This window comes from Dreissena polymorpha, chromosome 6, assembly GCF_020536995.1.
Source record: "Dreissena polymorpha isolate Duluth1 chromosome 6, UMN_Dpol_1.0, whole genome shotgun sequence".
NCBI lineage: Eukaryota > Metazoa > Mollusca > Bivalvia > Myida > Dreissenidae > Dreissena > Dreissena polymorpha.
In genome coordinates, this window is record NC_068360.1 from 93,634,419 (window position 1) to 93,660,588 (window position 26,170).

Below are 26,170 nucleotides of genomic sequence, written 5' to 3' on the forward strand. Positions count from 1 at the left end.
AGCTCGCAGCGCCATTTGTAGTAATATAACTTTACTACAAGGTTACCTATACACAAAGGTAGATGTAGATCTCGTCGATCAAGGTGCCTTCGACAGGATCCAAACAGATAAAAGTAACAATAACAGTAATATAACACTTGTTCTTGACAGATCCGGATATGCACTCTGGTTCCCAGCGTTCTTCGCGACCAAGGTACCAAACTGTTGAAACGGTCTCCTGACAGTTCGACCATTTTACCACAAAGCATTAATTTGGATTAATATGTTATGGAAAAAAAGTTTCAGTAAAAAAATACCCAAACTCCCATGAACACAAATCAACCCAGCAAACAATTGACGTTGTAGCAACGTTGCACCATCGTCAGATTCCAACGTTGGGTGAAGGTTGGGTGGTGGTTGATTTGGCAAACGTTTGCGTTGTCATTTTTCCAACGTTGTACTAACGTTGCACCACCGTCAGATTCCAACGTTGAGGGAAGGTTGGGTGGAGGCTGATTTTGCAAACTTTTGCGTCGTCATTTTTCCAACGTTGTTCCAACGTTGCACCACCGTCAGATTCAAACGTTGAGGGAAGGTTGGGTGGAGGCTGATTTTGCATCAATTTGCGTCGTCATTTTTCCAACGTTGTACCAACGTTGCACCACCGTCAGATTCCAACGTTGAGGGAAGGTTGGGTGGAGGCTGATTTTGCAAACATTTGCGTCGTCATTTTTTCAACGTTGACCCAACGTCGGATTCTAACTAAATCTCAACCAAAATACATCCTTTCCACAACCTTCTCCCAATCTCTTAACAAATTTCTCCCAACCTGCCCGCAATCTTCTTCAAACCAAATAACTAAAATCTCTAAACGTTACTGCAGCCAAAATGCAACCATCTCATAACCTTCCGGAACCTCCTCCAAACCCAAATACAACCTTTCCTTAACCAAGTGACTACCATGCAGTCTACCTGCAACCTTCTCCCAACTTCCACGCAACCTGCTCCTAACCTCCATGAAACCAAAATTCAACCATTTCCGAACCTCCCCACAACTAAATAACTATAATGCAACCGAAATTCAACCATTCCCCATCCTCCCCGACACCAAATAACTATAATGCAACTTCCCTGCAAGCAAAACCTAACCTTCCTAAAACTTAGCTTCCAAACAAAATACAACCTGATAATCAAAGGGTACAACCTCCCTACAAAATCTTACTTCCAAACCAATAATGAAATAACAAAAACCTTGTTTTCCCATGTTATTTTTCAAAGAGGATTTTGACAGACATTCCAATGACCACATATTTACATAATTATTTGGTCGCAAATGTACTTCTTTAAAAGAAAACGAACACACAATACATTTTATGTACTTCTTCCAAGAAGTATATTCATTACAGATCTCTACAGACATTGTCAATTCATACAAGGGCTGTTTGTAAAACATGCATGCCCCTCATATGGGCTGTCAGTTGTAGTGGCAACTATTGTGAAAATACGTTTTTTATCACTGTGACCTTGACCTTTGACCTAGTGACATGAACATTTATAGGGGTCATCTGCCAGTCATGATCAATGTACCTATGAAGTTTCATGATCCTAGGCGTAAGCATTCCTGAGTTATCATCCAGAAACCATTTTACTGTTTTGACCTTTGACCTATGACCTGAAAATCAATAGCGGTCATCTGCCAGTCATGATCAATGTACCTATAAAGTTTCATGATGCTAGGTGTAGGCATTCTTGAGTTATCATCCGGGAACCATTTTACTGTTTCGAGTCACTGTGACCTTGGCCTTTGATCTAGTGACCTGAAATTCAATAGGGGTCATCTGCCAGTCATGATCAATGTACCTATGAAGTTTCATGATCATTGGCGTAAGCATTCTTGAGTTATCATCCAGAAACAATTTTACTGTTCCGATTCACTGTGACCTTGACCTTTGACCTAGTGACCTGAAAATCTATAGGGGTCATTTGCCAGTCATGATCGATGTACCTTTGAAGTTTCATGATCCTAGGCGTAAGCATTCTTGAGTTATCATCCGGAAACCATTTTACTTTTTTGAGTCACTGTGACCTTGATCTTTGACATAGTGACCTGAAAATTAATAGGGGTCATCTGCAGGTCATGATCAATGTACCTATGAAGTTTCATTATCTTAGGCGTAAGCATTCTCGAGTTATCATCAGGAAACCATTTTACTATTTTGAGTTACTATGACCTTGACCTTTGACCAAGTGACCTGAAAATCAATAGGGTTCATCTGCCTGTCATAATCAATGTCCCTATGAAGTTTCATGATCCTAGGCCTAAGCGTTCTTGAGTTATCATCCGGAAACCGTCTGGTAGACGGACGGACGGACCGACCGACATGTGCAAAACAATATACCCCCTCTTCTTCGAAGGGAGGCATAGAAATACAATTTAATTAATAACATTCACATGGCATATCTATCAAAGCAATGTTATGAAGAAGTAAGAACACAATGGGCCTGGATTGCTCACAAAAGTCCTTTAAATAAGTAATACAATACAGTCTTAGTCTGATGGAAATCGACCAAGCAGTTCATGATGCTATATATATACATGTATATGTCATACAAGTACAGATCATACAATACATTCAATTGAAAACATTTAACAATTGGAAAACAATTATCAGAGGTTTTGGATCACAATGCATTGATATATCACATTTTAAATATCACAGTCAAAGTTAAACAGTTAAATTCAGTTACAAGTAACTAGTCAGTATATTTGGCAGCGATCTGAAATAACAAGAAGTTACAAGATGTTGAAATCAAGACATGATATATATACCACAGGATGTCCCATGAAAGTTTTGCAACTTATTTCCAATGGTGTCCTATAGATGGGTGGCAAAGGTACACAAATGGTGGCATTAATACGCAAAAAATATCATTCTTTTAAACTTGAGACTATAGTCTTGAGAGACTATTACGGAGTTTGAGATTTCAAACGTGTATTAAAATGTAAATGTTCGTTGTAACATTTTCATTATATGTTTTAAAAAGTGTCTAGCACGTTTGCTATAAAAATAGTAAGAACACATAGTTATTTACAAGTTATGGATCACTACAATACAATATCTTGGCCACCTACACGTTGTTATTAAACGTTAAAATATACATGTAAACAAGAGCACCGCATAACGGGTGCCACGCTCGGCTACGGGTGCTTGTCAGATCATTTTTAGAGGTCACAATGACCTTGACCTTTTGACCTAGTGACCCCAAAATGGGTGTGGCGTGTAGAACTCATTAAGGTGCATCTACATATGAAGTTTAAAAGTTGTAGATGGAAGCACTTTGATTTTAGAGCCAATGTTTAAATTTTCTAATAGAGGTCACAGTGACCTTGACCTTTGACCTAGTGACTCAAAAATGGGTGTGGCGTGTAGAACTCATCAAGGTACATCTACATATGAAGGTTCAAAGTTGTAGGTGGAAGCTGTTTGATTTTACAGCCATTTTAAAGTTTAATATTAGAGGTCATGGTGACCTTGACTTTTGACCTAGTGACCCAAAAATGGGTGTAGCGTGTAGAACTCATCACGGTGCATCTGCATTTGAAGTTTCAAAGTTGTAGGTGGAAGCACTTTGATTTTAGAGCCAATGTAAAGGGTATAGCACGACGAGGACGGCGGACGGCGAGCTGGTTATGAAAATACCTCGGGTTTTCTCCGAAAACGCCGAGCTAAATAAGACTGTTTAAACCAAAACAATCACCAACAGATATAGTAGCAAACTTATTTTTAGAGGCTTGATTGCACCTATAACCACAAAACATTTATTCGCAATATCATCCCAAGCGCAAAAAGAATCCTAAATGTTCCATTTTAAAGATAATTGTCAATGTATCTTTTGCCACCTCCTTTCAGTTTGGGGCGTATTTTAGATGGTAGCTGATGTGCTCCTTGATTTTGTGTTCTGTCACATTCTCGGTGTTCCCTTTCATGGCACTAGCTGAAATACGATTTTTTTACATATATTTTCATTTTTACATTGTTAAAGCTGCCTTTATTTATTATAATCTATAATTTACTTATATCATAAATGTTGTACTGGGAATGTAATATAACTTTCATTTTTATTTTACTTACAGTTCGCGCTTCAACAAAAAAGGTATATTCTATGCATATCTTTATGCTTCTATATTATGCCTCAGTCACACACACATATATGCCACGGGATTATACTACGCCCAGGATTCGATCCGGCGTCATTCGTGGCAATCTTAGTGGTCTGTAGCTGTCCGTATTGTCTCTGTAGATATCGATAGTCATACGTAGTAGCACTTGCCTGTCCATGACAAATTTTGAACATGTTCAAATTTACTACCGATCAAACAGATGTAGCTCATCACTACTAACTGTACCAGAAAGTACTGATTCGTTTAAGCCTTGTGTTAAAAATTTAAATTGTACGCACTTATTAGAATTAATCTGTGTCAGCTCAGTATCTAATCGTGTCGTACCATAATAAATTAATTCAAAACAATATCATTAAAAGTTATGTGAAAACATATGGTCACACCGTAGTACATAATTTTATATATAAGATCACGGACTTGAACACTTAAAGGGTCATCCGTGAGATTGAATCCGCAGTGGAACTGACAATGGCAACCGTGAATATGTGTCTGAGGCAAAAGTCTGGCATGTGTTTTGTACTTATACTTTAAGGAGTGTTGCGGCAGTTTATTTAACCGAGGATATATTTATGGCAACACCGATGCTATTATCACAACCCAATAGTTTTGTTATCAGAATCATCACACATTTATGACCGAGTAGGTTCATAATAGGTACTCAGTGGTTCGATCCCAGGTGCGGTTAACTTGTTTTACTTATTTTTTTCTTTCTTTCATTTCACTATTGTTTCTTTCCTGGAGCTCTTTAGTCCTGTTGTTTACATTAATAAATTCAAAGCATTTAATCACAAACCCCAAAACATGCCGAAATCTGTCAACAAGTCCCTGTTATGGATGATTAAGGTAGAGTTTGATACTGTATGGTCTTATGTTTGTGATTAAATATTGTATTAGTGTTGTGTTTAAGTAAGCCGTTGTGATCCCAATTAAGATTGTAAACAATGAATACTGTTTATGCATAACAGTCTATGTACCGGTACTTGGGTTTCGCCTTATTGCTGTATTTTAGGAAATTTGACATAGACGATAGGGATAGTTAAACAAAAAAATCTCTGTTAAAAGTGCGGTGACCCCCCTTTTTTATTTTTGTTTTATGATAACAATACGTAGATGAACATATTTGAGCAGTTTCGCAAAAAGTTATTAGATAGAACTGTTTTAACTTCCATTTTTGTGTTAAAATAGTAAAAAAATGACGTTATTTTGGGTGACATAAAAATTATAAAAATTAAAATTTCTTAAAATTTAACTTGTGTTCTCCATTTTTTGGTAGTTTGTGGTTTAATTAAATGGTATATGATATATATTAGCTTATATAATATCAAAATGTTGCCAATTTCATAGGTAATTAATAATTTTTATGCAATAAGAGATTTTTCAGTTTTAATGCAAAAGTACATATAAAATGGTAAATAAAATCAAAACAAGGCCGGTGACCCAATGTTTTTTTTATTTTTCATATAGTATTTGTATGTAGTACTTGAATATAAATTTTGAGCAAAAGTTATTAGATGGAAAAAAATCAGCAAAACTACAGCAACACCCCTTAAAGGCAAATAAACAAACCAATTACAACTTTGAATTTATGATGAATCGAATGAGAGCTTCCCTTTAACACCCTTTGAGTTAAATTTACACCTCAGTCTTTATGACATCACAAAACCTTGATGGAAGTATGGTTATGACAGTGAACAAACAAGAGCACAGCCTTGCGGGTGCAGACCGCTCATTTATTTTTCTATTTAAAGGTGAAGGGACCTATCTCAATACTTGAATAAAAAAAGATGGAGGGGTGGGGTGGAGAAGGGTATATAGTGTGGGGGTGTGGTCATTTATTACATTATCTTCCAAAAATAAGAAATACAAATGAAAACAAAATTATTTTTTTTGATGGGGGGGGGGGGGGAGGTTCTTGGGTGGGATAGTTGGATGGTCTTTCAAAATATAAAATAATAAAAAGAAATATAATTTCTTTTTAACCATGTTTTAAAAAAATGGGGGGAGGGGGTCCGGGGGGGGGGTTTTGTGTGAGGGTGTGTTCATTTATAAGATGATCTTTCATAAAAAAAAAGAAAAAAAAATTTTTGGGGGGGGATTCGGGGGACGGGGGGGGGGGCATGGGGGATGGTTTGGGTGGAGTCTATTGTAGTATGTCAGGTAAGGGTTGTTTTGTAGCAATCAAATCTGATCAATGGCAATTTTAGCAAAATTTAATTATTTGACCATCAGAGTCAAGGTCATTCAAAGGTCAATGTAAAATTCAACTTTTCAGGTACAGTACCCTCATGATAGTATGAAAGTATTTGAAGTTTGAAAGCAATAGTCTTGATACTTTAAGAGTAACGTGGATGTAAACACAAAATAAAACCATATATTTAAAGTTACAAAGTAAAAAAATGGCCATAATTCCGTCAAAATGACAACAAGAGTTATGCAACTTGTCCTGTACAGTCCCATTATGATACTTTGTGGGTGTTCCAAGTCTGAAAGCAATGGCTATGATAATTAAGGAAAAAAGAGGACCAAAACACAAAACCTAACGAAATTTTCAATTTTCTACGAATAAAGGGGCCATAATTCTGTCAAAATGCAGGTCAGAGTTACATAACTTTGCCTGCACAGTCCCCTTATGATAGTAAGTAAGTGTCGCAAGTATGAAAGCAATAGCTTTGATACTGTAGGAATTAAGTGGACCTAAACACAAAAAGTATAAAAAGGGCACATAATTCTGTCAAAATGCACGCAAGAGTTATCTTACTTTGCCTGCCCAGTCATGATAATAAGTACGTGTACCAAGATTGAATGCAATAGCTTTGATACTTTATGAGAAAAGTGGACCTAAACACAAAACTTAACCGGACGCCGACGCCGACGTGATGACAATAGCTCATTTTATTTTCAAAAAACAGATGAGCTAATAACACACCAAACATGGTCTTCAAAGAGCTCAATGGAAATTAAAATATTGAACAAGACTATTGACAAGCAATATAAGTCCCTTATCGGTAAAACTCCACCATTTTCAGCAATATTTCTAGTCTATTCTTGGAGTAGGAACAAAATAAAATGACATTCATATAATCTCTATATTGCCATCTATCCATGTTTCAAGTTTTATGAAAAAATAAGAAGAACTTTTAAAGTTATCGCAGGATCGACTATTTTCAGCAATATTTCTAATCTATTTGTTGCCATAGCAACCAGAATTCTCGATGTAGGAACAATATTAAAGGACGTGCATAATCTCCATATTGCCATATGTCAATGGTTCATGAAAAAAATATTGAGAACTTTTAAAGTAAGCGCAGGATCCAGAAAAGTGTGACAGACTGGCAGACTGACTTACTGACAAACAGAGCGCAAACCATAAGTCCCCTCCGGTTTCACCAGTAGGGGACAATAACAAACACGTTTTATGTGATACCTTTCTAATACGTTCTGCAAAGTTTTCTTTGTATTTGATCCATCAATCAGTGAAAGATGATTAACCTGAAAGAATTATACATGTGATTAGATTCACTAGTATGTATTTTTCAGGGCTGCAAAAAACATGCTAATTAACCTGAAAGACAGCATAATTTTGGTGTGGATTATTTAAAAATGCTTATTTTAAAAGTTCCTGTGTCTCTAAATTAAGGGCAAGATTTCATATATATTCAAAATATGAATGGCAATCATTGTAGTTGTAAACATCATACGACACCGAATATTGCTTGTCATAGTAGGTTGTGCCTATTCCCCCGGCCCGTACCATCTCCATCCTGTGCATCGGCGACTTATATATTCGTATATCCCAAAACACATACATGTATTTGCAAAAATTCAGGTACGTTTCTGTCGCCTTGCATTAAATTAGTATTAAAACTGACAAAAATTAAGGACCTGGTGAATTGTAACTATTTGAATAACCAATATTATTTTATGCTTTCCGGTGGTGTATAGAGAAATATCAGTGAAATAAAACTGGTATTTCACTGTTTTAAACAGTGAAAAATAACAGTGAAAAATAACGATATTTTTCATTGTTTGACTGTGAAATGACGTCATTTTTTCGACGAAATGACGTCATAAATAAAGCGAAATTATCCAGTTAAAATCATTAACAATATAAATTAACGGTGAAAAAAAGCATAAAATAAAAAGAAAATTTGTTGGATTCGATAGAATATCGATTTTATTTCACTCGTGATCATAGAAAATATATATTTTCACTCGTGGCTGCGCCACTCGTGAAAATATTGTTTTCTACGATCACTCGTGAAATAAAATCGATATTCCACCGAATCCAACAAATATCCTCTATCTACATGAGAATGTTTTGAATCTTGCAAAAAGATTATGCACGAAAATTTACAAAATTACGGTGAATTAATATAGGCGTTTTAACGAACTCTAGCGGTGTTAATTCTAGGCCTGAATGGCTTCCACAACTCTAAAATGCGTTTTTTTTTAATTTTTTACTATTGTCGCTCACCCAGAGTTAGGAGGAATGCCAGTATGAAAACGTAGCTGAATAACATCTATCATGAAACGTTTATAAATTACCTTGCCCCGTGAGAACAATAGCCCGTATATATTGAACAACGGTTAAAAGATCATGCAGCACTATTTGCAGATGAATAATGAATATAGTCCAAATTTACAACACAAACAAGAAAATTTACCAAGCGAGTGACTGTTTTTATTGAATTGTTTGCACACATGATATTCAAATGAGCAGGACGTCATGCGTGCCAGAAATTTGTGAATGAAATTATCGATAATTTCTTTTTCTTTCAATGAACTAATCTAATGTTAAAGTGGCACTTGTGTAAAAAAAATACTTAAATCCATTTTTCAAATTCTACGTGTTTACGTTACAAAAAGCTGTTGAAACAGATCCAATTTTGAAGGCGGTGTTACGAGCACTTGACATGTCATTTGAAAAACATTGCAACATTTAATTTGCGGTCATGAATAAAAAAATATGACCTCTTCGTAACATAAAATTATAAAGGTATCGTTTAATAAATTAATGTAATCTGCATGTTTATATTTGACAAATTAAAAATTTAATTATTAAACTATCAATAAATACATTTTTCGCCCTTCATTGCTAATTGGAAATTAGATGCGAGTGTACCAGATGACTGGCACGATACAATATGTTTTCTCATAGGAATTGTCTCCAGCTCGAAAATTGTAAAACACCATACAATACGTGAAAGCTGGAGTTTTGCAGCTATTGACCTTTTTGCCGAACCGAACTATAAAGGGTACACACAATGACGGTTTCACGGGCCAAAACAAGGGGGGTCCGCGTGTATATTTACATAACAGTGGGAATTAAAAATTATGATTTATATCCGATAATAAAACTAATTAACATAAACATCTTTTCCAATTAATTTCGCTCTAGATTGTTTATCAACTAAATAGACAACAGCAAATTAAAAGAACTTCAGTTCAGTACTATACCCCACCCATTTTCAGACATTGGACTTTGATTTTAAATGAAGGTCGGTATGCTGTTATTTTGGCATACTCATGCATCATGCATGAACACACATGATAACTTTGAATACCTGTCTTTCCTGGTCATTTAAGTTCTCTCTTTATCGTTGAATCGGAGATTTTTCTTCAGATGATTTTTCTCATTCGGTTTTTGAAAACGGTTTGGTCTACCAATAAACTGCCTGACATGTGATAAGCTGTTAATAAAGCAGTTCATTTTTGTCCCCCTTTTAAATCTATTTAATCTTTAACCCAATAATAAAATTCTTCACATCTAGTTGTCAGGACAGTTTCTTCTATATACATTAATATATTTTCCGCTTCATGGTCTGATTTGTTCTTTCGTCTAAACAATTGGTTTGCGGATGGTAGGCAGCTGTCATGTTATGCTTTATTTCCCATGTGGTGCATAGGTCATTGTTAACCTGAAATATTTGTACAAATGGCATACAATTCTGCTATCAAAACAAAGTATAATGATCCAAACCAATCAGATAAATTCTATATTATACCAAAAATGTACAAAATATATCTTACAAATTCAACCATCTATTTAAAAAAGATTTAGGCTACTGTTTAATTTCACCAGACAATCAAGGACTCTGGAGTAACTAAGTTGAATTCAATTGAATTTATACATGCACCATGACATCAATGAAACACAATAATTTTTAGTTTCATGAAATTCCATTTAACAGTTAGATAGAAACAACTCTGGAGGGACAATAGTGAGAGGAGGATGCAAGGACCAATGAATAGACAGAAAATGCCAACACAATACTTACCAAAGGCAGAATAGAAGAATTTGTAATTTCATTATATTCAATAGTTACTGAGGCTCGATTGGTCATTGTCGGCTTGGGTACTACTAACATTAACCCCGGGTACTCTTAAGTATACTTACATGTACCCCGGGTACAGTGAATATACTTAATCGTACCCGGTCGATATTAGACTGTACCCAAGTTGTATTCCCGCCCAAAATCCGATGTCGTTAAACGCGCTACCGATTATCTTAAATTAACTTATCTTTAAAAAAACTGCGTCCACGTGCTTTTTGAGTACGAGTTTAAATAATATAGAGGCCATTGTACAGAAAATTGACATGAATGTGAATATTATTAATTTAAAAAAAAAGCCGACAACGACCGATTTAGCGTTAAATTTCCCAGGTACGTTTTAGTATATTTACCGTACCCGGGGTACATGTAAGTATACTTAAGAGTACATGGGGTACATGTAAGTAGTACCCCAGCCAACAATGACCAATCGAGCGTTACTGAGAGGATACTTCAGACAAACAAAGTTCCTCACTTTCATTCAATTGGGCTTAATTCTTGAGTTACCAAGTCAATATTTTTATGCATGCATACCAGCAATATGACAAAACATAAAATTCCATGCAATAGCTACCAAGAAACAGCTGCGGACATAAACAAATGCCAAAACAATTTACAACCACCTTCAGCGGGTTATAAAACGCCCCGAGTGATCAATGTAAGCCTAAACTTGTGACTGCCATTTTTATTTGGCATACAAATGTAATAATAAACTAAATGGTGAACATGCTCTTTAATCTATTACACCTACAAACAGCATGTTGGATATACATTTGAGCTAACATTATTTTAGAACTGAGGGGGGTGACAAAAGGACAGTTTTTAAATACAAACACATGTACCTGGTTGATAAACTCCCTGCCCTGGTCAGTTAAAATTGCCTTCATGGCTCCATGCCTGTATACAAGCTTTTTGATACATTTGGCAACGTCCTGAGCTGTCTTGCTGGGTATTGGAAAGGCTTCAACCCATTTTGTGTAGTAGTCTGTTTCTGTAAAGATGTATTTGTTGCCAGCTGGTGTCTCCGTGAATGGTCCCATTAAGTCGCAACCAACCAACTCAAAAGGCTGTTGCACCTGCAAACAAAAAAAGGTTGAATATATGTTTCTGACAATGTCATAAAACCTCTCAAAGATAGTTGATCTTAGAATGCAAGGACACACTTGATAGTGTTCAAAGTCTCAATATGATTTCAAAATATTTAAATAATAAAAAGAACAGCAACAACTCAAATACCTCAGAAACATGCTTCATCCTAATTTAAATCGGCATAGTGTTTTAATGACTCCGATAGCAAAGGCATTATATTTCTTTTGTTTAGGGTGGAGTGTCCATTTATCTTTAAATCCATATTTTTTATTTCATAAACCTGTTTTTATTATGAATTGAAAATGCTAAAATGTTCATGTATACATTTACAGTTTTTTTCTGATTTTGGGGATAGAGCCTGGTCTTTTTTGAGGGGAAAAAATGCGCGAAACGCTGGATTTTAGGGAATAATAAGGAGTCTTAAAAAATCATTTTAAGCATATTGTAATGTTTTTAAAATAAATTCATGGCAACATATAATCTAATTATTCGATTTTTTTCTTTTTTTACACTGGATCAGGTTAACTAATATAATTAAAGGTTTAAAAAATTGTGTTATAGATTTCATTGTTTTGGGGAAAATTACATCTAGTGGAAAGGGCCATTATTTCGCGGGTCTCAAAGAAGGAAAAAAAACAGATGTATATATTTTAATTTGACACCTTTCATTGTAGCATCAACATTTGTATGTATTACAATAGCTTATTAATTCTTGTATTAAATAAATTCTTAAATTCATTTGAATTAAAAAAATGTTGTTTTTTTTTCAAAATCAAAATAGCACCTCAACTGCTACAAAGTTAACGACATTGCACATCCCAGCTATAACAACTCTTAAGAAAAAAATGTAGTAGACAAACAATAGTAAAGTCTCAAATATCCAAATACTTACCATACATTACCAGACCAATATTATGAATTAAAAAGGGGCTTGATTGTTGTTGTTTGTTTTTTTACATGGCAACCAAGTTTTTAGTCAGGTATACTACGTCAGCGCATAGTTGGGTGGAAATATACGGGTATTTTTGATTTTTGTGAAGTCATTTATAGGGACTTACCCTAAATACTGTCCCATACACACAGAAATGCCCAGTCATTTTAATAAAGCAGTGAAAATTATAGTTTCATATATTTTTGTTTTCCATTGTAAAGACTTATATTGAGGTAAATGATGTATAAAGGTCAAATATTGGAAAACAAACTCCTGAATGTTTGGAGGTTATAAATTTGTGTTCTTAAAATACATTTTAAAAAGTGTAAAGATTTAGTATACATTCCGCTTTACAAAAAGCAGTTCTACAAAGTAGAAACATTATAAAACTTACATGAATCGATTTCAGCTCCGGCTTTTTGGGGGGCTTCATGGGGTCGGATTTCTGGCAATGGATACATTTACTCACCTAAAAAGATGTCCAAAATTATTCAAAAATGTATTATTAACTATAAAGTACATTTGTTTAGTACTTATCTGTCACTTGCAATGGAAGTAGACAGAAAGCAATTCTTGAATTTGGGAAGTATTCTACAGCAGTTCAAATGGGGATGAGCTTAAGTGGATAAAGCAGTTGAACAGTAGATGAACAGACAGAAATACAACAAAGTTCTCAATGGTTGTTTTGTTTCCAAAGTGTGATCTTAGAAAATCTACTTGCCCTGAACGTAAAGCCACTTGCCCAAACATGAAATATCACATTAACTGTAAACCTCATATTTTTTAATAAAGATCAAAATGATACACCACAAAACTTTTTTATTTTTGCACATTTAACAAAATGATCACAGCAATTAAAGTCTAAATTAAATGCTCTTTGTTCTTTTTTGCACTTGCCTGGGCGGGCAACTAGATTATAAAATCACTTGCCCGGACCCAACTTTTACTTGCCAGGGGAAATAGGACAACCATTAATGTTGAGCCCTGTCTAGGCTACAGAAGACTTTTGTTTTATCTAAGTAATGAATGATACTAAGTACATTTCTGATGGAAAACCACGTATTTTACAAATTCAGCCTTGTCAAACAATCGTTATTTCGAAACAAAAACTTACATAATCCCGAACATCAGTGCCCATCTTAGGCCACCAATATCGAATCTTCATTGCATCATTCGTCTTATTACATCCACTATGGCCACCAATGCCGCTGCCATGAAATTCTGCAAGGTAGATCCTGCGTGTTACCCTTGGTGACAACTTTCACTCCACTTACCACTCCAGACACATGCCTGTACAGCTCATCACCTGCAAAAGAACATTGTGTATGAAAGGTTGTCACATCTTTTTTTCTTAGTATAACCATGAACAACACAAAACACGGCCACTTCTGCCTTTAACATCACCATTATTATTGACAAACACAAAGCAGTCTTACACATTTCACAAGCAAAAGAATATCTTCATAATTGAGTGTCAAGAGTCACTCTTACAAATTTCACAGGAAATAATTAATCTCAACTATAAGAAATACACAACATCACCACTACCACCTACATCATCATCATTATTGAAATTTAAGAGTCAGTCTTACATATTTCACAGGCAAAAATAATATTTCAACCATTAGAAACACAATACATCACCACTACAACCTCCATCATCATCATTATTGAATATCAAGAGTCAGTCTTACATATTTCACGGGAAAAAATAATACTTCAACTATTAGAAACACAAGAAATCACCACTACCACCTCCATCATCATCATCATAATGTAAGGTCAATAGTCAGTCTTAAAAATTTCACAGTCAAGACTTACAGCTCAACAATGAGAAATACAAATCTTCATCACTACCACCCCTATCATCATCCTTTTATAAGTGTCAAGAGTCAGTCTCACACATTTCATTGGCAAAAATACAGTTCAACCATGACAAACACAATGCACCACCACTACCACCTTCATCATCATCATTATTGAATATCAAGTGTCAGTTTTACACATTTCACTGGTAAAAATAATACTTCAACCATGAAAAACACAGGACATAAACACTACCACCTCAATCATCATCATACTTGACAGTCAAGAGTCAGTCTTACACATTTCACGGGCAAGAATAACAGCTCAATCACGAGTAACACAAGACATCACCACTACCACCACCATCATCATCATTATTTAAGGTCAAGAGTCAGTCTTACAAACTTCACGGGCAAGAATTACAGCTTAAACATGAGAAAAACGAGACTCAACCAATACCACCTCCATCATCATCATCATCATCATCATTATTGAGGGTCAAGAGTCAGTCTTACACATTTCATGGTACAAATAATACTTCACCCATGAAAAACTTCAGACTTCACCACGTCCACACGCATCATCATTTTGAGTGTCAAGAGTCAGTCCTAGACATTTCATGGGCAAGACTTACAGCTCAACCATGAGAAACACAAGACATCATCCCTTCCACCTCCATCGTCATCATTATTGCGTGTCAAGAGTCAGTCTTAGTGACGATGGAGGTGGAAGTGATGATGTCTTGTGTTTCTCATGGTTGAGCTGTAAGTTTTGCTCATGAAACGTGTAAGACTGACTCTTGATACTCAATGATGATGATGATGATGATGGAGGTGGTAGTGGTGATGTCTTGTGTTTCTCATGGTTGAGCTGTAAGTCTTGCTCATGAAACGTGTAAGACTGACTCTTGACACACAATGATGATGATGATGATGGAGGTGGTAGTGGTGAGATGTCTTGTGTTTCTCATGCTTGAGCTGTAAGTCTTGCCCATGAAATGTGTCATCATCATTGAGTGTCAAGAGTCAGTCTTACACATTTCATGGGCAAGACTTACAGCTCAACCATGACATCTTGTTTTTTATGAGAACGCCGCTTTGAAATATTTTTTTTAACATTTGACCTTGAAGGATGACCTTGACCTTGGAGGATAACCTTGACCTTGAATTTCCACCACTCAAAATGTGCAGCTTCATGATAACGCCGCTTTGAAATTAAAAAAATTGACCTTTGACTTTGAAGAATGACCTTGAAATGGAAGGATGACCTTGACCTTGAACTTCCACCACTCAAAATGTGCAGCTTCATGAGAACGCTGCTTTGATTTTTTTATATTTGTTTTTGACCTTGAAGGACGACCTTGACCTTGAACTTCCACCACTCAAAATGTGCAGCTTCATGAGATACACATGAATGCCAAATATCAAGTTGCTATCTTTAATATTAAAAAAATAATGGCCAATGTTAAAGTTTTCGGACGGACAGACACCATAAATTTGACATTTGACCTTGAAGGATGACCTTGGCCTTCACCTTTTAACACTCAAAATGATCAGCTCCATGAGATACACACGCATGCCAAATATCAAGTTGCTATCTTCAAAATTGAAAAAGTTATGGCCAATGTTAAAGTTTTCGGACGGACAGACACCATAAATTTGACATTTGACCTTGAAGGATGACCTTGACCTTTCACCACTCAAAATGTGCAGCTCCATGAGTTACACATGCATGCCAAATATCAAGTTGCTATCTTCAAAAGTGAAAAAGTTATGGCAAATGTTAAAGTTTTTTTCGGACGGACGGACAGACTGACTGACATACTGACGGACAGTTCAACAGCTATATGCCACCCTACTGGGGGCATACAAATTATTGTTTGGGGGTGGGGGTTGGGGGGGTATAGTGTGAGGGTGTGGTGGTCATTTATTAGATGAACTTTTATTTTAAAAAAAATAATGGGGGGGGGGATTTAGGGGGGGATTCGAGGGGGGGTTCGGGGGACGTGGGGGATGGTTTGGGTGGAGTCTATTGTGGTATGTCAGGTAAGAGTTGTTTTGTCAAAGTATCAATCGAATCTAATCATAAATAAAGAAGTTATGGCAATTTAAGCAAAATTTAATAATTTGTAATAATTTGACCTTGAGAGTCAAGGTCATTCAAAGGTCAAGGTAAAATTCAACTTGCCAGGTACAGTACCCTCATGATAGCATGAAAGTATTTGAAGTTTAAAATCAATAGCCTTGATACTTTAGAAGTAAAGTGGATCTAAACACAAAATGCAACCATATATTCAAAGTTACTAAGTAAAAAAAGGGCCATAATTCCGTAAAAATGACAACGAGAGTTATGCAACTTGTCCTTTACTGTCGCCTTATAATAGTTTGCGAGTGTTTCAAGTATGAAAGCAATATCTATGATACTTTAGGGGTAAAGTTGACCAAAACACAAAACTTAACCAAATTTTTTAGTATAAAGGGCCCATAATTCACGCTTTTTCCGCCCTATGCCACTGATCCGAAATTCGGCCCCATTCCCAATGCAAATCTGGTTGTTTTTTCTCAATAGAAAAAAAATTCCCAATTCCAAAAAAACATTTTTTTATATTTTTTTTAACCTTAATATATATAAATTAACCTGATCCGGTGTAGAAAATAGAAAGTATTGCATAATTAAATTATCTGTTGCCTTTGTTTTAAAAACTGTTAATATGTTAATGATTATTTAAGACTTTCCTTATTTTCCTCAAATTTCGATATTTTTCAACTAAAAAAAGGCCAGGCCTTTTCCCCAAATTCATATTTAAAAAACCTGCACTTATCACACATGTTCATAATATTTTGTAAAATCTTAATAATAAGTTATCAAAATAGTCGTTATTTACCAGTTAACGGCTTCTTTGAAATATAAGAAACACTATTTACATGCGATATTTTTTCCCAATTGAGCCAATTTTGCGATTATTTTTTTTCCCTAAATTGGGGCTTTCACGACGCGAAATTCCTAAAATTACAGTGTGGCGTTTTCCCAAAAAGGAGCGGAAAAAGCCTGTAATTCCGTCATAATGCCAGTCAGAGTTACATAACTTTGCCTGCACAGTCCCCTTACGAAAGTTAGTAAAATCGCAAGTATGAAAGCAATAGCTTTAATACTTTAGGAAAAAAGTGGACCTAAACACAAAACTTAACCTAATTTTCAATTTTCTAAGTATAAAAAGGGCACATAATTCTGTCAACATACCAGTTAGAGTTACATAACTTTGCCTGCACAGTCCCCTTATGATAGTAAGTAAGTGTTGCAAGTATGAAAGCAATAGCTTTGATACCTAAGGAATAAAATGGACCTAAACACAAAACTTAACCAAAATTTTAAATTTTCTAAGTATAAAAAGGGCACATAATTATGTCAAAATGCAAGCCAGAGTTATCTAATAGTGCCTGCCCAGTCCCCTTATGATAGAAAGTAAGTGTACCAAGTTTGAATGCAATAGCATTGATACTTTATGAGAAAAGTGGACCTAAACGCAAAACTTAACCGGACGCCGACGCCAAGGTGATGACAATAGCTCATAATTTATTTTCAAATAATAGATGTGCTAATAACATAAACATCGCAATTTAAATTTCAACTCTCTACCAAACTATGCTATATAATAATCTCTGTTTGGAACATCAGCTATTCCACTTCACAAAAGGAATTACCGGATTTGAGAATAATACAAATTTAAACTGCAGAGAACACATGAATTCTCGTGTTCAGACATGGTCTGCTTGCTCAATTTATAAGAAAGTAAAATATTTTAAAAATCACAATCTACAACATATCGACCGTTGTTATTTGTTTATTTTCTGGCGATAACACTTCGAATTATGCGACGCCATCGTTGCTGGTAATTCGCGAAAATGTGTTGCGTTTTTTATTAAGGTTCCCCCATTCTATACATAGATGGTGACGTCACTACGTTATTGTTATTGTCAGTAAGACCGGTGTGACACAATGAGGTTCCCCTTATCGAGTACAGGAGTATTCAAACAACGGGAACCAATTGATATATCGTCATCAACAGTTGCTGCAGTTACTTCCCCTGTCGGTTAACAAGCACTGATTCCGGTTAAACTCAACTTTCCTGGTAAAACAAAAGAGCAAACATCACCAAATTATTTCCTGCGAATTAAGAATTTGATTATTTGAATTGGGAAATTTCATTTTGATATTGGGAAGAATTGTTGCATTGGATATGGTGCCAATTTACGGTACTAACTTAATAAAGAGGAAAAACGCTGGAATTATAGCTCAACCATTAGAAACACAAGACATCATCACTACCACCTCAGTCATCATCATTTTTGAGTGTCAAGAGTCAGTCTTACACAGTTCATGGGCAAGACTTACAGCTCAACCATGAAAAACACAAGACATCATCACTACCACATAACCATCATCATTACTGAGGCTCAAAAGTCAGTCGTACAAATTTCGCAGGCAAAAATAATACACCAACCATTAGAAACACAAGACATCACCCCTTTTACCCAAATTATCATCATTATTAAAGGTCAGTATTAAATATTTCACAGGCAAGAATTTCAGCTCAACCATGAGAAACACAACACTTCACCATGACAACCTCCATCATCATCATTATTGAATGTCAACAGTCAGTCTTACATATTTTACGGGCAAAAATAATACTTCACCCATGAAAAACACAAGACTTCACCACTACCACCCACATCATCATCATTTTTGAGTGTCAAGAGTCAGTCTTACACATTTCATGGGCAAGACTTACAGCTCAACCATGAAAAACACAAAACATTACCACTACCACGTGTGCGTCCACCTCCATCAGCATCATTTTTTAGTGTCAAGAGTCAGTCTTACACATTTCAGGCGCATGAATTATGATCACTGGCAATAATTATAGCTCAACCATGAGAAACGCAAAACATGTTTTTATTACCAAGCATAATAGCTTAACCCCTTCTACCACCGGTCCACCATCACTATCATAAGTATTGCTTTTCAAGATTCAGTGTTACACATTACACAGGAACTTACATGCAACAATGTAAAAAACAAAAATTCAACATTTTATCCAGTCAATTTCTCTATGAATTACAAAGAGCTATACTCATTTAGTTATGATATTTTGTCAATTATAATCTTAAATGATATGTTAAAAATCAAGCAACACATAAATTCATATTAAATTATTTATAATTTATAGCAATCACTAAAATTTCAAGAAGAAATTCTTGGCCCTTGTCTTATACCGATGTCTCTTGTTGACAAGCGAGCGATCTGCACCATGCATGGACTCTGGAAAAGTTTTCAATTAAAGAAAATTAATTAAATCCACATTATTATTTTCCTCCACACTTGTCTCTTTATTTTCAGGGCCTTAGGTTGAAAAGCACAAAATATCTTGTGAGTTTTACAATATTTCAGAATTCTTTTCAAGATGAATTCACATATCACATCCAACACATTGAACTCATGCACTATACAACATAAAACTTTCTTTTCCTCAGCTCAACTTGTAGAAAAACATAAGCATATAGTGATTACAAAAGAATTTATAAACATTAAAGTAGAAGTTTTAAACAATCTCATTGGTAATGATAAACAACCAATGAAAGATTGATATATTTGATAATGGCTTTGTAAAAATTAAAAGTTAAACATAACAGCATAGAAGTTCTTCACGTGAATAGCAAGTTACGATGATAACCGAACAAATGGCAGAAATTACCTTCGATCCAGGTGCAACTGGGACATGTGGCATTGTGATAACGACAGTTGCATCGAAACGTAAACTGGCACAGACGTATAGAAAAGCAATTGAAATCACAATCAAAAGTAAATTGTTTACAACAGTCACAGTACCTAGCACGCTACGGATCCCAGAACCAGAAACGATAATTGTAACAAACGACCACAATGATGACAATATGTGATTACGATTATTACAGTGATTTTTATAACAATATTTTTGGAGATGACTTATTTGATAGTTTGTCTGATACTAGTGACTCTAATGATGAAATCGACCAAGATAACGTTATTGCAATGTAAAAGGATGCTCGCAATGAGAAAGACCTAGCAAGGTTTAAAATAATAGTACAGGCCTACTGTTATGAGTACGATGATTATGACGATGATGATGAATACTATATTTACTGCGATGAAGATTTATACGATAACACCAGGGCGGGACGAAATGTTGACCATAAGTACGACTGTTATACAGATAACTTCGCTGATAATTGCAAAGGTATTTAATGAATTTTTCAGTGAAGGTTATATAACAGTTTCGTGCCCGTTCCTCTACGACAATGTGGCTTTATTTAAGATTTGTATTTCATTCAATTGCAGCTATACTCTCAGATTTAATCACTGTGCTTTTTATAACATAATACATGACGTTTTGACCATCTATACTTCTGATTTGTAGGTGGTCTGTACAGGGTTATGAAATGGTTGTTGACTAATATCAAACATCGTTATTTCAACACATTATGTTTGTGTGTTTGTTAATCTACAGACACCGTGTCGTAATATCATTTTAAATAAATATTGTATAAATATTGTACTGTGACCAGAGTTTTTTGGCTGCCTATATTTTCGTTTCGTAAAGTTAGCAAGCAAGGGCTAATGCTAATGCGAGTGTTACATGCATGAGTCATAATTGACATGTGTTTTAGTACAGCGAATGCTGTAAGAATACTTAATATACGTACATTATTTTAAAACTATCAAGTATTGTTCTATTTCTTTTCAGAATATAAATAGTGTTATGTATACTAGTAGCATAAGCAAGTACCTCATGAAACGAAATGAGTTTGTTTGGGTTAGTACACACTATTTTTTTTATAACATTTGTATATGTAGACCTACTATATGAACGATACAATATATTTTATATACTCTTGTAATTAATAAGCTTCAGTACATATATACTATTGATAGTTATTAATATAATACATTTTGATAATACATGTATGTATTGTTGCAATAAAAACATACACTTACTTTGTGTAAACATATACTTTTTACTGTGTCAACTCTGTGCGCTTACTTTATCCACTTGGGCTTTTTGCCTACAAGATGTATTGCTAAATAAAACATATTAAAATGTGATTTGATAGTTGTTGGTTTCAGTTTAATTTTAAATCGTACTTTATTGCACGAGTGTTGATAATAGGCCAATCCTGAATATATCGGCTGTTTGTTCGTTTCAAACAATGAAACAAAATGCATTGTACAATATATTAATCAAATCTGCCATGCACTATAGCTAACAAATACTATATTTTATATATTTACATGATTTTGTTGAAATTCAAGATCATTCTTATATTTTTAGGTATTCAAATACAGTTAGGCTGCCTAAGCCAAGAACAACCAGATATGGTATACACTCTTTCAGATACACAGCTGCAAAACTTTGGAATAATTTACCAAATCATTTTAGACAAATTTCATCCTTCAACTCCTTTAAATCCATGCTTGGGTACTGGAATGGATAAGTCTGCTCTTGTCCGTCTTGCACAAATAATTCAATATATTTTTAAATATTAAAATGTGTGAAACTGAAAGAGTTTAAATCAAATACGTCCTTGTATTTGCTATTGTCTCCTCTTAGATATGTTTCCCTGCATGATATCTACTCTTTGCTTTAGTTTGCAAACTTAAGTGCTTTTGCTTCCTGATTTTGCTTCCTTATGTCTTCCCTAATGTTTCATGTGTTTGCATAGTTATGTACATGCAAGCAATTTAAATTAATCAGGTTCCTTATTTTATAAAGAGCCTTCATGTTAATTTTGAGCCGTATTATATAAAACTGTCTTGTTTCGTAACATTTGATTTATGTACATGTAAACGCTAGTCTTTTAAAGTAATATAAAGTTACCTCTAGTTTTTTAAAGCAATACTTTATTCATATCCATATTCTCTGTTGTTCTCAACTACAGGATTGTTATAATTATGTTGCATTGTATGTGCTATATAGCATGTTGTTATCAAGCAATGTAATGTGTAAGTATGCTTTAAAAGATCTTCAGAGCTCGTGATATCATGTTTGAAGTACCCTACTTTATAAATAAATATAACTTTACATGACAAAATCGATAGTGGTATCTCGCTCGGATTTAATAATCAATACAACTCTTATCAATGATCGTATGCATAGATGCATTGCAGACTTGAACTTTTGTAAAGATTAAACGTTGGACTAAATCAGTGATATCAAGTATTGTGCGTATTCATATGACTTGTTTGCAGATGTTGTATGTAAATCTACAGAACTCAAAAGGAACACTATCAAATAAGTTAGAGGAAAGTTAACATTTTTACATCTGACATCATTCCGTGGTTCTTCTTAAAATGTTAACATCAGAAGTGACAATGCTTACCGAATACTCCACCGAAATAACAATCGATCCAACCGCAAGTGGGACGGTGATCATGGTGACCACGATAACTGCATCAAAACGTAAACTAACGCAAATCCCGAGAAAGACGATTGTCATCGTGATCAGAAGAAAAATGTTTACGACAGTCATGACAACGCTACAAATAACAACATCAGCAACGGCAATACTCGAATATTTCAAGAATGATGTCACACATAGGGATAACGATGATGGTTGCTATTTTGGTGACAGCACAAATTATACAACTGGAAATGACTACTATGGAAATATTATTGATCTTAACAACGACTCAAATGATGAAAACGTTCAAGATTGCGTTGATGACTTATATAATATAAACAACAATGTCGAAGATGAGGACTACAATAAAACCCAAGCCGAGGACTACGCTAGTGAAATCGACGCTTATCATTACAGTGACTGCAACGATGACTTGTGCGATTATTGCCCAGCTGAGCGCAAAGTTGACAACTAAAAATCCCGCATAAATGATAACAATTCTCGCGGAAAACGATACAGGAATGACAACGTTCAGTACATAAATAATCGTGAGGATGACAATGGTGAGTACTTTAATGACGAGGAGCATTTTTACGGCATGGATGAGGATTCCGAAATTGACACCGATGCGAACAATGTGAAACCGGTGTTGATGAGTACAGGAGCTGGGATAATGATGAGTTTGTCAACTGCACGTATACTGGCAGCGATGGCGACTACAATTGTCGAGATAAGCAATGCTGTTACGAAAGCGATAACGAATTTAGTGATGACGAAGAGTATTATAACGGCCAAGAGTTGGACGTCGTTAACGACATCGATAACGATGACTCTGATATTGATTGGTATCGTGATGATCATAGATATGACGATGAGCCCGATTACGAGTATTATTATATTGATACTGAGCTCAGCATTCTACTTGACATGTATAATGTTTTACGTGATTACGAACCTCTAGAAGATGACTTTTATTCTGGTTATACCTCCGATGATTTGTATGATCACTATGACCCTTACCCTTATGAATATGATGATGATGATGATGATGTTTTATAAATCTTTTCCTCCGTAAAGTAAGAAAAGGACGTGCCGGATTTTATTTGATTGTGATTAAGCTATTGTATTCTGTATTGTATTGCAATGTGCTGTATATATGGTTCGAATGGGGACATTTGAATTTAAACAACATAATGTTGTAATTATCAGTTTTAGAATACCATAACATTCTGTAAAATGAACCACTGATTTGACCTTATGGACTTCTTTAGCAGGGCAGTGATGGTCAGTGTTAGTTTCTTTTTTTTTAATTCCATTGTTTATTTCCATGGTAAACATAATATATTTTGCATCTACATATTGTGTTTATAATACACAAAATAAGTATATATGTTTAAATTTTTTAAATATTAATTATGTTACATAACATCTATGAAGACTATGGTAGGTGGAAATAAATACGTTTAAAGCAGTGTCAATTTCAAACATGCTTTCAATGTTAACCAATATTGAATAGTATAACAAAAGTACATAAAGATATCGGCCAAAACAGACACAAAACAGGAACAAAGTGTATGTTGCTTAAAGGTAGGTGTATCTATGTTGCAAAGTATATACATGTGTTTGTTTTTGTTTATTGGTAGGTGTACTAATTGAGCATTAAAAGCGCGCAGCGAGTATATAATGCATGTTATTTCGATTGTGTTTTGATTAATTCCTGGAGTTTAATTATATTATTAAAAAGGACACACAAGCATCTATTTGTGGTGTTTTTTTGCTGTGTGCATTTAAAAATAAAATATTTAGCCAATAATAGTACAGAGTTTATTACGTGTGGATCGTATGGTAAAATTGCGTTATATCACAGCAAAATTTAGTTTACTGTTGTCTCACCTTTCTAATTTGTTTTAAATAAAAAGGGTTTTGAAATCCAAAGTATTGTTTGGTCAAATGTGCATTAAGTATTTATATTGGAAGTTTTTATGTTTGCTGTCGCTAGTTAATTTGACTGGTTGGCTGAAGATGATTCTTTGGTAAATGTCTTGATGATTGAGCTAGTCTTTCCATTTATCAAAGTGTTTGAACTCTTCAGGTGTGTGTTTTATATAAGTGATTTATCAACTAGTTTTCAAGCTTTTGTATCTTCTGTTATTTTGAAAAGCTTGCGTACGGTTTGGTATAAATGATATAGTTATCTTTTAGTTTTCATTCAACGGGTATGCTTTTGACAATTTTATTTTACTTTATAAAGTCTGCTCTATGTATTTCATAACGATATATTTTATCTTGAACTATAAAATTCTCTTTTCCTAGATCATATATATATGCAATATATTCAATACCTCTTTCGAACCATCTTTTAATAAAGGAAGTTGTGTTTGTTGTTTTTCATATATTAATTATTCCAGATAATTTGTTTCTGTTTGGTATTTCATCTTTTCCAAGAAAACACTGAGCAATCCACACAGAATGTTTTTTAAGAACTCGGATTTTATATTTAGGCCTTTTACTTATTTTTCATGATAAGTTTATTTAAAATCAACATTCCGCCATAATTACTTAGCACATATGTATAAATTCTAATCATTATTGAGTCTTGTTGAAATATAAATCTTTTTACCCAACTTCCTTTTAGAAATTTAAAAAATCGGGCAATAGCTTAAATGTTTAAACCACTTAAACATTGTCACTTTCTTACGAATTGGATCCTAATTGTGATAAATCCTATTTTGCATCGATCTTTACTGAAATTGCTATTGTTATACAACACAAGACTGAGCAAACAGTTAATATATTTGACTGTTTTCCTTTTTTTCAATTTATTTAAGACAAACTTACAGCTGTTTATAACATGCAAAATAGATAACAAGAACCATTTTATATAAAAAGAAATTAATCTGAAAAAGAACAATCATTATCAACTTTACTGTGATTGTACTTTTTTATATAAATTTTAAATGCACCGATACAGAGTGTTTAACAAGCTTACCTCAATAAAATGACTGTGTTACATGTGTTATTGGACGTTTATATGAAACTACAGTTAGTGTAAAACATATATTGGTAAATAAACACAGTTGTTAATTTTAAATGAACGATTTAGAAGTAAATGCAATAATTCATTTTAGCTAATACACAGCATAGACTACCGCTATTTTTTTCTTTGTGTGTGTTTTTTGTGGGAGGGTGTCAAATATAGAACGTTAAATTAGGCCTTTAAGGAACAACCTGGAACGTATTTGGTGAGGGTTCACTAAAACGACAAAGTCATACATGAATCAATAAAGACCATGTTGCAGCCTACTATAATTATATCGGCGACGGCCTCTATATTGATAATTATAATCAATGCATTGCTGACTTTTAAGATCATTGCATGAATGTAACCACAGTTGATAAAATAATAAGCGTC

At 34.5% G+C, this 26,170-nt stretch overlaps 1 long non-coding RNA gene across 2 annotated transcripts; it reads right to left on the bottom strand.

Moving 5' to 3' along the window:
- Window positions 1-1,344: 1,344 nt before the first annotated feature.
- On the bottom strand, window positions 1,345-18,208 carry LOC127833441 (uncharacterized). 2 transcript variants are annotated; one of them, XR_008027414.1, is made up of 8 exons: window positions 18,022-18,208; window positions 13,629-13,820; window positions 12,909-12,983; window positions 11,337-11,570; window positions 9,727-10,080; window positions 7,587-7,651; window positions 1,695-3,975; window positions 1,345-1,566 (listed from the first exon to the last, which is right to left on the bottom strand). It is a non-coding gene; the product is annotated as an uncharacterized LOC127833441 (long non-coding RNA). The 2 variants fall into 2 exon arrangements; XR_008027413.1 differs by having other exon boundaries at window positions 1,345-3,975.
- Between the last annotated feature and the right edge of the window lie 7,962 nt (window positions 18,209-26,170).